This window comes from Budorcas taxicolor, chromosome 11, assembly GCF_023091745.1.
Source record: "Budorcas taxicolor isolate Tak-1 chromosome 11, Takin1.1, whole genome shotgun sequence".
Classification (NCBI taxonomy): domain Eukaryota; kingdom Metazoa; phylum Chordata; class Mammalia; order Artiodactyla; family Bovidae; genus Budorcas; species Budorcas taxicolor.
In genome coordinates, this window is record NC_068920.1 from 144,796,115 (window position 1) to 144,811,739 (window position 15,625).

Sequence of the window (15,625 nt, forward strand, 5' to 3'; positions counted from 1 at the left end):
GTTTGTTACAAGTCGTGCTACTCTCAACAGACACACACACACACACCATCAACACAATAGCGTAAATGAGTCTCTTCATGAATCCTAGATAATTTATTATCATTTTTATTCAAATTCAGGCCCAACTGTTGGTGGAAGAAGCTGCAAAATGCTTTTTAGGACCTGAAGTGCAGAATTTGAGTTACTTATTTCAGGTTCTGCTACTAATTGCTCACGGTAATTTTTTTTTTCTTTTGAATGATTGTATAAGCACCATTATATACAGTAAAGGGAAGAGGTCTGTAGGCTTTTCAATGCCTTTCCATCTTCCCACGGGCCCTTTAAAATGATCATTTAAAATACAACACAATTCAATGAAATGATGTGATGCTTTCCATGAACTCAGGGAACCAATGAGAATGGAGTTTTATATGAGATTTGCAAGCAAATGAATGCTTCCCAGAGTCAGAAAGACGCATTTTAATTGAATTATTGCATTGACCATGCATCCTATTTTCTTACAGTTTTTCACTATGTCTCCCTGGCAAGTTCAGCCAAAGCATTCTTCTTCTTCTTCTTCTTTTTTTTTTTGAGTTACAAGTCTGGCTTTTAAAAATGTGTATTTCTAGTTTGACATAGCATGACCTTTTCTTTCATTTGTCATGCATAAATGTAGCAGCTTATTTTCTTTGGAATCACTATATAAATCCTCGTTTTTTGCTTGTGCTGGTGGTGTGCGTGCACACACATGCTCACCCGTGTGTCTGTGGTGAGGAATTCTGTGAGTGTGACGCTTTCCCCATGAGTGCAGAGAGTGGCTGATGGGAGTTGATGAGGTGTGTATTTTCCTCAGGGTTTCCCGACCACCAAAAGATGCTCCACCTCTCCCTGGGAGAGGGGAGCCAGTGAATTTGTGGGTGTTGAGCTGTTGGATATTCTGGTGCAAATTTTTTTTTAAATTTACAGTTTAATAAAACCCAGCTGACACTGAGTCTTTTTTGTAAATCATGTTTATGAGATATGAGTCAGTGATGACATGTCCTTAAGCTATTCCAGTGAAAGGAAAGCCTCTCAGAAAAGCAACCATTGGTTTTGTGGGAAACTTGGCCAAGCATGTTGCTCTAGGCTTCTTTCTTCATTTCAGTGAAACCAGGACATCTTCAGAGTAAGTTCCAAGGTGGATTTTTTTTTTTTTTTTCTGTTAGAAAGTGAAGTCACCAGTTTTGTTTTTCCATCATCATTCTGACCATCTGAACTGTCAAAGCAAGGACTTGACGATGAACCATCATCTTGAGGATGAACCCGAGTGCTGTAGTCAGTGGGTCTTTATGTAGGTGTTTTTTTTGTTTGTTTGTTTGTTAGTTTTGAAGCATTTGAAAGTCTTTCCTGAAAGTGGTTCTGTGTCATAAAAGAAGGTGCCTTTGCCAAAATGCAAAGACTCTTGCCTCGTACCACCATCTAATTCCTGCCGTCAAAGGTGATGCCATGGTCCTTTAATGGTTTTATTGTAGTGGAAATATCTATGCAATTATGAGGAAAAGGAAATGGTAAACTATCCCCATATTCTTCAAATAAGCTGAGCATTTCACTGGAAGAAGAGTACTGTAGGTATTTCACCTTGAGGAAGAGAATACACCCTCTATACATAGAAACCTTTCTTTTTAGTTTTTAAAAATCTCTTAATTTCCTTAGGAATTGGAAACAAAGTTAGTTTTCTCTTTGCATCTGATAATATAGAATGACAAACACGACATAGGCATATGACAATCAATGATGTTCAAATAGGGTCTCTTTAAAAAAAAATTGACCTGTGTATTGTAGGGTCAAACTTGATTCATTTGCAACTTAACTTTCGTCATGATTAACTTCCCTGGTGGCTCAGTGGTAAAGAATCTACTTGCCAGTGCAGGAAATGCAGATTCAATTCCTGATCTGGGAAGACACCCTGGAGAAGGAAATGGCAACACCTCCAGTGTTCTTGCCTGGGGAAATCCTACATGCAGAAGAGCCTGATGGGCTGCAGTCCATGAGGTCTCAAAGAGTCAAACACAGCTTAGTAATTGAACAACAACATCAAAAGATTGCACCTGGCATCACACTAACAGGCTAACCAGCACTAGAACAATAGGATTCAAGGGATCAGACATATCATCAATAATCATGCCTAGAATCAAGGTTTTAAAAAGGAGGAGCTACTTTCAAGAAGTAGATTGAAGCCCTTTAACCAACTAAGCCAGGTACAATTCCTGGGTGGGTAAGATCCTCTGGAGAAGGGAATGGCAACCCACTCCAATATTCTTGCCTGGACAACTCCAAGGACAGTGGAGTCTGGGGAGCTACAGTCCATGGGGTTGCAAAAGAGTAGGACACAACTGAGCGATTAACACTTTGCTCTAACAAATTAAATTGACTCATATTTTCTTTTTCATATTTGCGTAAATGTTATAATCTTAAAAACAATGTCTCACATATCTAAAAACCCTTGTGATAAATATAAAATACAAATTTTCTGTGACAAAAAACATTGTGCCACAGTTAAATCACCAGAAAATAACTAAATGCTTTTTCTTTTTTAGGTGTACTTAAAATCGGAACATTGGATTTTTCAAAGTATGGTAGTAAGCAAAGAAAAAACAGGGTGAGTAATCATTTAAAAAGTGGGAAAGGTGTTTTTAAACAAAGTTTACAAAGTTCATACTATGCATAGGTCACAGTGATTTGATTAAAATACACAGAGGTTGTGTGAAAAACAGTAGAAAGAACTTTACATAGAAGTGAGACTGTGGATAAATAGTTTTAATAGCATGACAATAATGAGTACTTTGCAAAAGGGCCTTTTTATTGAACTATAGTTGATTCACAATTTTGTGTTAGTTTCAGGTATACAGCAAAATGATTCATATACATATGAATATATATATGTATATATAAGTGTGTATATATTTTGTAAAGGGCCTTCTAAGATGTACTAGTTGAGTACAAAGTTGAGTTCAGTTCAATCACTCAGTCATGTCCAACTCTTTGCAACCCCATGGACTGCAGCACACCAGGCTATCCTGTACATCACCAACAGCCCAGAGCCTACTCAAACTCATGTCCATTGATTCAGTGATGCCATCCAAACATCACATCCTCTGTCATCTCCTCCTCCTCTTACTTTCAATCTTTCCCAGCATCAGGGTCTTCCCCAATGAGTCAGGTCTTCACATCAGGTAGCCAAAGTATTGGAGATTCAGCTTCAGCATCAGTCCTTCCAATGAATATTCAGAACTGATTTCCTTTAGGACTGGCTAGTTGGATCTCCTTGCAGCCCAAGAGACTCTAAAGAGACTTCTCCAACACCACAGTTCAAAAATATCAATTCTTTGGCTCTCACCTTTCTTTATAGTCCAACTCTCACATCTGTACATGACTACCAGGAAAACCATAGCTTTGAGTAGATGGACCTTTGTTGCCAAAGTAATGTCTCTGCTTTTCAATATGCTGTCTAGGTTGATCATAACTTTTCTTCCAAGGAGCAAGTGTCTTAATTTCATGACGGTGGTTACCATCTGCAGTGATTTTGGAGCCCCCCAAAATAAAGTCTCTCACTGATTCCACTGTTTCCCTATCTATTTGCTGTGAAGTGATGGGACCAGATGCCATGATCTTAGTTTTCTGAATCTTGAGCTTTAAGCCAACTTTTTCACTCTTCTCTTTCACTTTCATCAAGAGACTCTTTACTTTCTGCCATAAGGGTGGTGTCATCTGCATATCTGAGGTGACTGATATTTCTCCCAGCAATCTGGACTCCAGCTTGTGCTTCATCCAGTCCTGTATTTCTCATGATGTACTCTTCATAGAAGTTAAATAAGCAGGGTGACAATATACAGCCTTGGTGTACTCCTTTCTCAATCTGGAACTAGTCTGTTGTTCCATGTCCAGTTCTTACTGTTGCTTCTTGACCTGTGTACAGATTCCTCAGGAGGTAGGTCAGATGGTTTGGTGTTCCCATCTCTTGACGAATTTCCACAGTTTGTTGTGATCCATACAGTCAAAGCCTTGGACATAGTCAATAAAGAAGAAGTAGATGATTTTCTGGAACTCTCTTGCTTTTTTGATGATACAACAGATGTTGGCAATTTGATTTCTGGTTCCTCTGCCTTTTCTAAATCCAGCTTGAACGCGTGGAAGTTCATGGTTCATGTACTGTTGAAGCCTGGCTTGGAGAATTTTGAGCATTACTTTGCTAGCGTGTGAGATGAGTGCAATTGTGCGGTAGTTTGAGCATTCTTTGGCATTGCCTTTCTTTGGGATTGGAATGAAAACTGACCTTTTCCAGTCCTGCAGCCACTGCTGAGTTTTCCAAATTTGCTGACTTATTTAGTGAAGCACTCTCATGGCATCATGTTTTAGTGTTTGAAATAAATCAACTGAAATTCTACCACCTCCACTAGCTTTGTTCTTGGTGATGCTTCCTAAGGCCAGCTTGACTTCTTATTCCAGGATATCTGGCTCTAGGTGAGTGATCATATTATCGTGGTTATCTGGGTCATGAAGATCTTTCTTGTACAGTTCTTCTGTGTGTTCTTGCCATCTCTTCTTAATATCTTCTGCTTCTGTTAGGTCCATGCCATTTCTATCCTTTATTGTTCCCATTTTTACATGAAATATTCCCTTGGTATCTCTAATTTTCTTGAAGAGATCTCTAGTCTTTCCCATTCTATTGTTTTCTTCTATTTCTTTGCATTGATCATTGAGGAAGGATTTCTTATCTCTCCTTGCTATTCTTTGGAATTCTGCATTCAAATGGGTATATCTTTCCTTTTCTCCTTTGCCTTTAACTTCTCTTCTTTTCTCAGCTATTTGTAAGGCCTCCTGAGACAACCATTTTGTCTTTTTGCATTTCTTTTTCTTTGAAATGGTCTTGATCCCTGCTTCCTGTACAAGGTCACAAACCTCCATCCATAGTTCTTCAGGTATTCTATCATTTCTAATCCCTTGAATCTATTTGTCACTTCCACTGTATAATCATAAGGGATTTGATTAAAGTCATGCCTGAATGATCTAGTGGTTTTCCCTACTTTCTTCAATTTAAGTCTGAATTTGGCAATAAGGAGTTTGTAATCTGAGCCACAGTCAGCTCCCAGTCTTGTTTTTGCTGACTTTATAGAGCTTCTCCATCTTTGGCTGCAAAGAATATAATATAATAAACAGTGGAAAATTCTTAAAGAGATGGGAATACCAGACTACCTAGCCTGCCTCTTGAGAAATCTCTATGCAGTTCAGGAAGGAACAGTTAGAACTGGACATGGAACAACAAACTGGTTCCAAATAAGGAAAGGAGTACATCAAGGCTATATATTGTCACCCTGCTTATTTAACTTCTATGCTGCTGCTGCTGCTGAGTCGCTTCAGTCGTGTCCAATGCTGTCCGACCCCAGAGACGGCAGCCCATGAGGCTCCCCCGTCCCTTGGATTCTCCAGGCAAGAACACTGGAGTGGGTTGCCATTTCCTTCTCCAATGCATGAAAGTGAAAAGTCAAAGTGAAGTCACTCAGTCGTGTCCGACTCTCAGCGACCCCATGGACTATAGCCCACCAGGCTCCTCTGTCCATTGGATTTGCCAGGCAAGAGTACTGGAGTGGGTTGCCATTGCTTTCTCTGTGAGGAGTACATAATAAGAAACGTCAGGCTGGATGAAGCACAAGCTGGAGTCTAGATTGCTGGGAGAAATATCAGTCACCTCAGATATGCAGATGACACCACCCTTATGGCAGAAAGTGAAGAAGAATTAAAGAGTCTCTTGATGAAAGTGAAAGAGAAGAGTGAAAAAGTTGGCTTAAAGCTCAACATTCAGAAAACTAAGATCATGGCATCTGGTCCCATCACTTCACGGCAAATAGATAGGGAAACAGTGGAATCAGTGAGAGACTTTATTTTGGGGGGCTCCAAAATCACTGCAGATGGTAACCACCGTCATGAAATTAAGACACTTGCTCCTTGGAAGAAAAGTTATGATCAACCTAGACAGCATATTGAAAAGCAGAGACATTACTTTGGCAACAAAGGTCCATCTACCCAAAGCTATGGTTTTCCTGCTAGTCATGTACAGATGTGAGAGTTGGACTATAAAGAAAGGTGAGAGCCAAAGAATTGATGTTTTTGAACTGTGGTGTTGGAGAAGTCTCTTTAGAGTCTCTTGGGCTGCAAGGAGATCCAACTAGCCAGTCCTAAAGGAAATCAGTTCTGAATATTCATTGGAAGGACTGATGCTGAAGCTGAATCTCCAATACTTTGGCTACCTGATGTGAAGACCTGACTCATTGGGGAAGACCCTGATGCTGGGAAAGATTGAAAGTATTAGGAGGAGAAGGGGACACCAGAGGATGAGATGGTTGGATGGCATCATTGACTTAATGGACACAACTTTCTGCAAACTCCGGGAGTTGGTGATGTACAAGAAAGCCTGGTGTGCTGCAGTCCATGGGGTTGTAGAGAGTCAGACATGACTAAGCGACTGAATTGAACAGAACTGTGGTCCGTGTGGTCAGTTTGATTAGTTTTCTGTGATTGTGGTTTTTGTTCTGTCTGCCCTCTGAAAGATGTGGATAAGAGGCTTATGGAAGATTTCTGATGGGAGAAACTGACTGAGGGAGAAACTGGGTCTTGTTCTGATGGGTGGGACCATGCCCAGTAAATCTATAATCCAATTTTCTGTTGATGAGCAAGGCTGTGTTCCCTCCCTGTTTTTTGACCTGAGACCAAACTATAGTGGTGGTAATGAAGATAACGGCGACCTCCTTCAAAAAGTGCCATGCATGCACTGCTGCACTCAGTGCCCCCAGCCCTGCAGCAGGCCACCGCTGACCCTCTTCTCTGCCAGAGACTCCTGGGCACTCATGGGTGAGTCTGGGTCAGTCTCTTGTGGGGTCACTGCTCCTTTCTCCTGGGTCCTGATGTGCACAAGGTTTTGTTTGTGCCCTCCAAGAGTCTGTTTCCCCAGTCCTGTGAACATACTGTCAGCTCTACAGTGGGGTTAATGGTGACCTTCTTCAAGAGAGCTTATTCCATACCCAGGTCTGCTGCACCCAGTGACCCTGCCCCTTCTGCAGGCCACTGCTGACCTGTACCTTCGCAGAAGACACTCAAGCACAGTTCTGGCTCAGTCTCTGGGTCCTGGTGTGCACAAGGACCATCTCTAGCCAGTACGGGGTTTGATTCTAAAAGCAATTTTGCCCCTCCTACCATCTTTTTGGGGCTTCTCCTTTGCCCTTGGATGTGGGGTATCTTTTTTTGGTGGGATCCAATATTCTTCAATCAATGGTCATTCTGCAGCAAGTGGTAGTTTTGGAGTTCTCTGACTTGATAAATGATTGTCATTTGAACTCAGTAGAGCCTTCAGGTAGAATTTTGACAGACACAGATGGTAGAAGAGGTATGAAGGAGAAAGGACTATCTTTCTCCATGACCAGTCAGTGATAAATGAGGTGAAGTGAGAGTGTTAGTCTCTCAGTCATGTCCAACTTTTTGCAATCCCGTGGACTGTGGCTCACCAGGTTCCTCTGTCCATGGAAATCTCCAGGCAAGAATACTGGAGTGGGTTGCCATTCCCTTCTCTAGGGGAACTTCCTGACCCATGGAAGGAATGAGGATATAAAGGAGTCAAGTCAGAACCTTCTCTGGGAGATCTTTGTCTACTTTGAAATGGTTTGCAGACAGCTTTGCAACAATAGCTACAAGTGCTAATCAGTAGTGAAATACTATCCTGTGTGACTGGAATAAACATAATTATAAGTACCATGCACACACACACAGAGGCTTATGATCGAAAAATTACAAAAATTCAGGAAAACTTATTCTATGTCTCTTAAAAGCAAAAAGTGGTGGGAAAAGAACAGAGTTGTTTCTCAGCTATAGTTGAGTTCAGTCCTGATGGTGTGACACTAAGCAAGTGGCTTAATGAGCCTCTCTGAGCCTTGTGGCTTCCCTGGTGGCTCAAACTGTAAAGAATCTGCCTGTAATGTGGAAGACCAGGGTTTGATCCCTGGGTGGGGAAGATCCCCTGGAGAAAGAATGGCAAATAACTCCAGTATTCTTGCCTGAAGAATTCCATGGAGAGAGGAGCCTGGCGGACTACAGTCCATAGCGCTGCAAGAATTGGACATGACTGAGCGACTAACACTTTCACTTTCTGAGCCTTAGTTCATTTATCAATCTATTATGTCTGTTGTGCTATTTTTTGGAAAGGAAAGTGCCTCTAAGCAAAAGCGTGGGGTTGTTCCAGGTGCCTTATGATGTGCAAGGCACTTTGCTCATCACAGCCTTCCAGCAAACACCTTGAAGCTCACACATCACAGAAGAGTGGGGTCAGCCAGGGGTCAGTGAGCACTTAGAGTTTTGGCAAATGGAAAAGGAGGCTTCTTGGATGGATAAACCTGACTTCAGCTTGAGAAGTGTATGTTTGACCTGAGGCCAGTCACTTGCTTTCTCTGATCCTCTCAGATCTTTCATCTGCAAAAGAATGGTAATAGGATGATTATCTGGATTAAATCAATGTATGGTATCTGCAACTATTAGGTCTCCAGTATTACTGTCTCTCTGGCCAGATATTCCCGCAACTGCTGGGAGGTTTCTCTGTCCGTCTCCATGATAAGCTGGGGCTCACCCTTGTCTGCAGTGCTGAGGGTGTTCTGAGGTTATCTCATTCATCAGAGATAGCTGCTGGGAGCTGACCTTCATCTTTAACTGTCAGTTTCCTCTGAACAGTTATCCCTCAGAACATCACAGTTCATGTAAGCCACCGCCAAACTGGAGGGACACTGCCCACCCAGCCACATGGAGTGTGACGCTTGATTGTATCTCTCAATTCAGAAGCTCTTTGTTGGCAATTAATGAAATTTAACTGGTACGAGCATGAAGAAGACAGGAAAAGAAACACACAGTCACACACACTGCATTCCTCCTCTGCTCTGCTCCAAGGGTACATCTTCCAGAGAAGGAACTGAATGTTCTGTCTCAGCATCAGTTAAAGTCATCAAGCACTCCTGAAGGATATTCTATGTTTTGATCCTTGAACACATTCTAGTAAAAGTGATGGATTCCATTAAACCTCCCGCCAGATTTTGGTACCATGTCCTCATGCTGACTGGCCCTGGACAGCTCAGCTCTGGTGACAAAGCCCTTCCATCATACAGCCCCCAAGAAGAAACAGCATTTCAAGCCTGTCCACTTGCATGTGTCTGATTGAAGTCAGATTTCAAGTCTTATCTCTGATTTTCTTCTTTCAGGAAGCTGTCCTGGACCTCCCATCTCTCTCCACTGATTCATTTCAGCATCCCCAGCTGACTCTGGATTAGTGGTTCACTCTCCATTTGAATCAAGGCTCTTAAAGTTGAAAATTATCTGTGCCAAATGCAGATGCCTTGGACAGAGGTTTGTTTTTTGTGGATCTGGACCATTTGCATGCTTTCTGGCATTTAATGTGATGCCATATTTCAGTGGTTCAAACAACAACAGCAACTAATGTTTCCATTTATTTCATTCAGCAAACTGTGATGAGAGTTTACTGCGTATGATTCTGTGCTAGGCTGTGTAGTAGGTCAGGACAACAGGGACAATGCTAACTATATATATCCCTTACCCTAGAAGAGATGATATTTTAAGCCCTGTGTCTAGTGATGGAGCTCCAATAGAGTCTCTGTCCTACCCTGAACTTAAAGCACAATGAGGACATAACGAGAGGCAACTAAATAAGCAAATGGGATAAGTGCCACAGCAGGGGATGTGTTTTAAGACCATGTAGCAACTTGTGGATTTAATCTATAGAGTCCACAGAATGAAAACTGGGAGGGTTGACATTTAAGCTGAGACTTCAGATGATAAGTCAGCACACCAAAGGAAGTGGTCAAATATATTTCAAGAACAGGGAACAATGTGTGAAGGACGGAAGGTAAGAGAGAGCTTGAGATGATTATGAAGCTGAGCTGGATAAGCTGGATGGTAGGTAGGGAAGAAATGATGGTAATATCTGAGGTTAAAGGACTAGCAAGGGGCCAAATCATGAAGATCCTTACAAATGATGAAGATCCTTTGAAAGGCTTTAATCAAGACATTATCTCATTTATGCTTTAGAAAGATTTATCTAGTTAGTATGTGGAGAATGGGTTGAAGGGAGGGAAAGAGTGGTATGTGTATGTGGTAGCCTGTGCAAGAGGAAAAAGCGGCTAGATAGGTTGGTGCTTTCCAGGACACAAGAGAGAAAGGAGAGATGGGGAATAGTTAGGAGGCAGAGACAATCAGATTTTGTGATTCAGTATAGGTAGTGACTGAGATCAAAGTAAAATATGTGGGCGTGATGTCACTGATAAATGTCAACTTGAATTAGATAGAATGGACACTAAGTCTTCTGGTATCACCACGTATTCTGCAGACAACCTCAAACCAAGCTGTCTAGTGCAAGAATACCATGCTATCTTGGAACACATGGTTCTTTCTCCTGGTTGCACTTTCAGTCCCTGGTTGGGGAACTAAGATCCCACATGCCATGTGGCACAGCCAAAAAAAATTTTTTTAAATCTGTAAGAACAGATGACACATGAATAATTTGGACAAGCAGTTTAAACTCTCTGAATTACAATTTTCTTATGTTTAAAGTAGGACCAATAATGATATAAATGTACAAACATTGATATTTATTCTCATCAAGGTGTTAGTTGGACTGTGTTTATATGAAAAAAATAAGATTCTCATCCACTAGTGCTATGGCTGCCCAAAATACAAAGGTAAAAATGTGTATTTGATAAGATGTATGAAAACAGCTCAGATGGTAAAGCGTCTGTCTACAATGCAGGAGACCAGGGTTCAATCCCTGGGTTGGGAAGATCCCTTGGAGAAGGAAATGGCAATCCACTCCAATACTATTGCCTGGAAAATCCCATGGACAGAGGAGCCTGATAGGTTACAGTCCATGGGGTCACAAAGAGTCAGACATGACTGAGCAACTTCACTTTCACTTTTCATGAAAACAGCTGATAGGAAGTGTTAATACATTAAAGTCCAAGGCATTGGACTACTTCATGTCCAGAGATAGTCTATCCTATGCAAGAATTGATGCGTTTGAACTGTGGTGTTGGAGAAGACTCTTGAGAGTCCCTTGAACTGCAAGGAGATCCAACCAGTCCATTCTGAAGGAGATCAGCCCTGGGATTTCTTTGGAGGGAATGATGCTAAAGCTGAAACTCCAGTACTCTGGCCACCTCATGCGAAGAGTTGACTCATTGGAAAAGACTCTGATGCTGGGAGGGATTGGGGGCAGGAGGAGAAGGGGACGACCCAGGATGAGATGGCTGGATGGCATCACTGACTCGATGGACGTGAGTCTGAGTGCACTCCAGGAGTTGGTGATGGACAGGGAGGCCTGGCGTGCTGTGATTCATGGGGTCGCAAAGAGTCAGACACGACTGAGCAACTGAACTGAGCTGATGCATGTTCTCTTTAATTCAAAGGTAGAATCTGTGTATTTCCTCTTTTATTCAGCCCTGGCCTCTAGGTTCTAAGGATTTGCTGTAGACATACTTCCTCTTGGCCTTCATAATGTGTATCTGGTACATAAATCTCTCTATGTAGCATAAGGCTGACTGAAATCGGGTCCTTAAACATAGAGATCTAAGATTTCCTGACCCTTCAGTTGATAAACTATTTTAAAGTAATGAGAAGACAATCTGTGTTTTGAGAAAAATCAGACTCCCAGTGAGGAGTTTTTGTTTTGTTTTTGGGTATTTTTTTAGCATAAAAAAATATTGTTTGTCCACTGACTCTTTGATACCAGATCTTGTCACTGATATAAACAAAGTGACGTTCACTTAAGAGTTTAGACATGTGCTATCCAATAGGGTCACCACTAGCTACCCAGTTACTTAATGTAACGTTAAATAAAATGAGAAATTCATTCCTTCAATAACATTAGACCCAATTCAAGTGTTCAACAGACACATGTGACAGACAAATTGTTGCCTTACTGTATTGTGCCAATGGAGGACATGTTCAGAGGCTTGCCCAGTCGGCTCAGTGGTAAAGAATCCACCTACAGTGTGGGAGCTGCAGGAGACGTTAGTTCAATCCCTGTGTCAGGAAGATCCCTTGAAAGAGGGCACGACAACCCACTCCAGTATTCTTGCCTGGGAAATTGCATGGACAGAGGAGACTGGCAGGTTGCAGTCCGTAGAGTCACAAAAGAGCCAGACACAACTAAAGCTACTTAGCATGGCAAGGCATAGGACATTTTCATCACAACAGAGAGTCCTTTTGAAAGCACAGATATACACTAAAACATGAAGCCATAAGAAATCATGGAGAGAGCAATTTTTATTTTTATTTATTTATTTATTTTTTGTATTTAAGGTGACATGACATTCTTTATTTTTTTAATATAAATTTATTTATTTTAACTGGAGGTTAATTACTTTACAATATTGTATTGGTTTTGCCATACATCAACATGTATCCACCACAGGCATACACATGTTCCCCATCCTGAACCCCCCTCCCTCTTCCCTCCCTGTACCATCTCTCTGGGTCATCCCAGTGCACCAGCCCCAAGCATCCAGTATCATGCATTGAACCTGGGCTGGCGACTCATTTCATATATGATATTATACATGTTTCAATGCCATTAAAGTAGTGATATCATTTCTATAACAGGCATTCCCCTTTTAATCCAGTTTATTTAGGCTCAAATATAAAATAATGCCACTGAAACTGGACTCTGGTCCATAACTTACCAAAAAGTCTTGGGGAAATTTCCTAACCCTTTTGTAATTCTTGTGTTTGATTTCTAAATAACAGAAAAGAAAATATATGCTTACTGAATGCAATAGTGAAAATGAGAGTCATTTATTAAAACTGTTTCTTCACTTGACAGTATATGAAAGATAACAGTTGTTTTCTTTCAATTGCCCCACACCCAAGCACATAGAAAATATTCAGTAATAAAGCACTGAATCCATAAATTCAATGAATGAATAAGTAATGCATACGTACATGAATATATTCATTAAGTTAATAGGAGCATATTCTGTGCCAGGTATAAAGCTTTACAGTGGAACTATAGAATAAAAATAAAAGTTTCAGCTTCAAGCAGCTTATAATATGCCTAGAAACAAACAAACAAAAACAGATCATCAAAATAGTTGAGATGAGTCGTGATAGAGGTGCCAAAGTGAAGTTGCTCAGTCGTGTCCGACTCTTTGCGACCCCATGGACTGTAGCCCACCAGGCTCCTCTGTCCATGGGATTCTCCAGGCAAGAGTACTGGAATGGGTTACTATTTCCTTCTCCAGGGGATCTTCTGGACCCAGGGATCAAACCCAGGTCCCCTGCATTGCAGGCAGACACTTTAACCTCTGAGCCACCAGGGCAGGTGCCAAAGGGGTATCTTATGCAGCTTTGGAAAATATGTTGGAGGGTAGACAGGGTATCACAGAGAATGATGTTTACTTTTGATCTGAAGTGTGAATAGATATTTGAAAGTTGCAAATGTGAGGAGGGCAAGGCATAAGAGGACCAATCATCCTAGTTTGTACAAGACTGTACCAGTTTTAACACTGAAGGTTCTGTAACCCAGCTAATCCTTTAAATCCAGTCATTCTGAGCTGATTGATCAACATGAGGCATAAGCACAAAAACTACCTTTCAGATTTCCAGGCGGATGTTAGAGAAGAAGCAAAGACAGCAAGGAAGCAGCTCCATGAACTCACACAGGAAACAGTGATGTGTAAGTGGTGTAAGTCACCTAGCTGATGTTCCCTCTGGAAATGATGACAAAAACACAAACAAGTTCAAAATCCCACATATTTTAGGTGTCAAAAAGCTGCAGAAAAGGTAGAAACTAAAAGAGCTAAAATTCCAGAAAACAGAGGGTCATTTAGAACAGAGCTGCTGATGACAGTTGTCCTTCCCTCCTGGCTGTGCCGGAGTGTTGCAGGCTCTAGGGGTGAGTGAAGGAGCTATGCTTGGCTCTTGTGTAGGACATAAGCCTACAACTGAACTCAGACATTTAGAGCTATCAGCGAAAAGCTTTCAAATATCTATGATTAGTATTTAAAGCAGAGAGTAAAAAAGGTAACAAAATAAAATAATAGAGAATTTCACCAAAAGAAAGTGGGATTTATAGTAGAGAACCAAGGGGTCATTTAGAAATGAAAACATGCAGTGTTAGAACTTCAGTGGATGGGCTTGACAGCAGATTAGGCACAACAAAATATATAATTGAGTACCGGAGGGGCAGGTCAACAGAAAATACCCACCTCGAGTGGAGAGGAGAGAGAGAGAAAGAAAAATAAGTAAAAATAAAATAGAATAAGAGTGTAAGAGACGGTAGGGTATGATTAGAATCTTTCACATCTGTGTAATCGGAGTCGGAGAAGCCTAAGTGGAAACAAGCCAGAGAAATAGTTGAAGAGGTAACGACTGGAAATTTTCCAAAACTGATGGAAGACATGAATCCAAATATTCAGGTAGCTCAATGAACCTCATGCAGGATAACTGCAAAGATAATGTATAGTCACCTAGAGTTTCATACCAATAAAAGTATCCCTCCAACACAAGGATGAAATAAAGTTTTTCTGATACACAAAACTGGAGGAGATTTATCACCTGAAAGAAGGAAAATTGTTCTCAATAGAAATATGAAAATGTTTGAAGGAATGATGAAGATTGTTGAGGGTAAATGTGGAGGTAGATGAGTCAATATTGACTGTAAGAGATACAGTAGCTGGGCTGCCCTGGGAATTTAAATGCAAAGGCCTAATAGTCATTAATATACAAGGCAGGAGTAGAGAGGAAGTGAGAGAGTTGTTAAGTTTCCAGCAGTACTTTGGGAGTAGGAAGAGTCATCTTTTGCATGAGATTGCAATATGGCAAGATGCATAGAGAAATACTAGGATAAGAAAGAGAAAGTGAAATTGAAGTTGCTCAGTCACGTCTGACTCTTTGTGACCCCATGGACTGTAGCCCACCAAGCTCCTCTGTCCATGGGATTCTCCAGGCAAGAATTCTGGAGTGGGTTGCCATTTCCTTCTCCAGGGGATCTTCCTGACCCAGGGATCGAACCCAGGTCTCCCATATTGCAGGCAGACACTTTAACCTCTGCACCACCAGGGAAGCCCATACTAGGATAGTCACTAAAAGACTATTAGAGAGTACATAATTAACAAGGTGACAAGATAAAGAATAAACCAATTTCTATTAGGTAGATGTGGTAAACTGTAGATTCACAAATATTTCTGCTAGAAATGAGAATGAGAATCGGGGGACTTCCCTTTTGGTCCAACGGTTGAGACTTCACCTTCTGTATTCAGGGGATATAGGTTCGATCCCTGATTAGGGAACTAAGATTCCACATGCCTTGCGGCAAAAAAAAACAAAACAAAATAAAAACATAAAACAGAAGCAATATTGTAGCAAATTCAGTAAAAATTTAAAAAAGGGTTCGCCTCACAAAAAAAATCTAAAAAAATAAAAAGAAATGAGATTAGGGAAGCTGCACTCTACAAAGACATATAGCACACATGAAGAAATTCACATAGTTGTATAAACACATTAATGAATGCTATAGGCACAGAAAATCAACTGGCTCCCACTGATAGTCCATTAAGCAAAGTGTTTC